This window comes from Solanum tuberosum, unplaced genomic scaffold (genome assembly GCF_000226075.1).
Source record: "Solanum tuberosum cultivar DM 1-3 516 R44 unplaced genomic scaffold, SolTub_3.0 scf00094, whole genome shotgun sequence".
NCBI classification, from domain to species: Eukaryota; Viridiplantae; Streptophyta; class Magnoliopsida; order Solanales; family Solanaceae; genus Solanum; species Solanum tuberosum.
In genome coordinates, this window is record NW_006239020.1 from 1,444,760 (window position 1) to 1,447,951 (window position 3,192).

Genomic DNA, 3,192 nt, shown 5'->3' on the forward strand with positions numbered 1-3,192 from the left:
TGTGTCTAAGATGGCCATGTGAGACTTAGACTTCCGCTGTGTGTTTTTAAAGTTGTTTTAAGAAGTTTAAATGTGTGGATGTAAATAAGTTTTTTTATTATTCCGCACTATTTTCATTATTGAATGCAATGAATGACTATGTGGCTTGTATAAGACCCCTTCGGGGTCGAGTACGCCTTGTTACGACTTGGGGGTGCTCCCGGGTCGTGACAGGTTAGATTCCAATTTCTGAATGAGCCTATTTTAGAATGGAAAGGAGGAAATTCTATGCCTAGAGGTCAATTTGTCTCTTGTCTTAAAGGTAGGAAGATGATCTTCAAATGGTGTATATACCATCTTGTTAGGGTGAGGGATGTGGATTCCGGAACCCCTTCTTTATAGTCGGTTATGGTAGTTAATGAGTTCCCAAAAGTTTTTTCCAATGATTTTCCTGGTATTCCTCCCGAGCGGGAAATAGATTTTGATATCGGCCTTTTTTCGGATACGCAACCTATCTCCATTCCTCCTTATAGAATGGATCCGGTGGAGTTAAAGGAGTTGAAAGAGCAACTAAAGGATTTGCTAGACAAGGGTTTTATTCAACCGAATATCTCTCCATGGGGTTCTCCGGTGTTGTTTGTTAGAAATAAAGATGTGTCTCTTAGAATGTGCATTGATTATCGTCAATTGAATAAATTGACCATCAAGAACGAGTATCCCTTTCCTAGAATTGATGACTTGTTTGACCAACTTCAAGGGGCTAGTTATTTCTCCAAGATCAATCTTTGTTCGGGTTATCACCAATTGAGGGTCAGAGGGGTTGATAATCCCAAAAAGGCTTTCTGAACTAGATATGGTCACTATGAGTTCCTAGTAATGTCCTTTGGTTTGACTAATGCTCCAGCGACGTTCATGGACTTAATGAATAGAGTGTTCCGACAATATCTTGACATGTTTGTGATAGTGTTTATCGATGATATTTTGATCTATTCAAGGAGTGAGGACGAGCATGTTGACCATTTGAGGGTTGTATTACAAGTTCTTAAGGACCATCAACTTTTTGCAAAGTTTGACAAGTGCGAATTTTGGTTAAGGTCCGTAGTATTCCTCGGTCATATTGTGTCTAGCAGGGGTATTGAGGTAGACCCTAAGAAGACGAATACGGTCAAGAGTTGGCCTAGACCTCTAACTCCGTCTAACATTAGAAGCTTTTTGGGTTTGGCCGGTTACTATAAAAGGTTTGTTGAGGGGTTTTCCTCCATTGCTTCTCCTTTGATGTGTTTAACTCAAAAGAAGGCTAAGTTTGTGCGATCGGAAATTTGTGAGAAAAGTTTCCAAGTGTTTAAAGATAGACTTACTTCTGACCCGGTATTGACCTTACCGGAAGGTACAAATGGTTTTGTGGTTTATTGTGATGCCTCTAAAGTTGGGTTGGGAGGCATCCTTATGCAAAATGATAAGGTGATTGCCTATGCTTCAAGGCAACTTAAAGTCCACGAGAAGAATTATCCTACCCATGACCTTGAATTAGCGGCGGTTGTGTTTGCCTTAAAAATATGGAGGAATTATCTAAATGGGGTGCATGTTGATGTATTTACCGATCACAAGAGTTTACAATGTGTGTTTAGTCAAAAGGACTTGAATCTTCGGTAACGAAGGTGGTTAGAATTATTGAAGGACTATGACATGAGTGTCCTTTATCACCCCGACAAAACTAATGTGGTAGCGGATGCTCTTAGTAGATTGTCCATGGGTAGTGTGGCTCATGTAGAGGATGAAAAGAAAGAATTGATTCGTGATGTGCATAGGTTGGTCCGGTTAGGTGTTAAACTTGTGGATTCCACCAAGGGTGGTGTCATGGTCCATAATGGTTCCGAATCGTCCTCTGTGATAGATGTGAAGTCTAAGCAAGACCTTAATCCTATATTAGTTGAGTTGAAAAAGTCGGTACTCAAAAAGTTCGTTGAGGCTTTCTCCCAAGGGGGAAATGGGGTGCTTAGGTACCAAGTTCAGTTATGTGTTCTGGATGTTGATGGTTTGAGGGAACAAATTCTAGAAGAAGCTCATAGTTCTCGGTATTCTATTCATTCGGGAGCCACCTAGATGTACCGTGATCTATGGTAAGTCTATTGGTTGAACAAAATGAAGAAAGATATTGCGGGATTTATGGCCAAATGTTTGAATTGTCAACAAGTTAAGGCCGAGCATCAAAGGCCGAGCATCTAGCACGCAAACGACTAGTTTTCGAACGTCTTGAACGTCTCTTTGACGTTTGACTTCAAAACTCTTTAAAACTGACTAAAAAGGCTATTATTCATTATTTTAACAAGTTATTAATGCATAAAACCCATGTAAGGCTCTACTTTATCCTACTTCATTTTGAGGGGGCGTTACAATATCCCCCACTTGGGAATATTCGTTCTCGAATGACACTTCAAACATTATAAAGTAAAGACTCTAGGACTAGCAGCCCACAACAAGCATGTAATATCATTACTACAGCACACATCAAGGAGGAAACATCAACTCCACATAAAAAGCATTATAACAAGACTTTCATGCAATTTAAGGAAGTAGGAATAACATCTACCACTCAATATGCACAAAACTTTACCATTTCTCATTTCTTTGGAGGAACTTCCTTCTCCATAGCATATCATGCTCATTACAACATTTATAGGCTCACCTTACAATTTCTCTCAAAAGCATAATCATGTAACATCAAGATCACATCAAGGCATCCTCAACTAGGCATCTCATGGAGCAATTTAAACAATTCTTCATAAATGCATATAAATCATAAGGGACATAATCATGAAAACTCATTTATTAATTTAAACAAAAATTCAATTAAAATATGCACATCATAAGGAGACCCACTTGGGGTAAACCCATCTAAGGTTATCATCAAACAACAAAGAAAATTGACTTACCTTCATTTGTTCCCTTATCCTTGTTAGCTTGAAGCATATAGAAATGGTTCCTCTTAGGAGCATTTGGATCCGGGCCATCATGAGCAATTTGATTGATCTCTTTCCCTTTTACCTTAAGTGTAGGGCAATCTCTCATCTTATGACCCTTACTCCCACTTCCAAAGCATTCATCCGTACCGGCAAGAAACTTGCCCAAATGTTGCTTTCCACAAGTAGAACACCTATGCATCTCAAAAGTAGAACCACCTTCATTCCCTCTTTCAAGTTTAGGGTTAAACAC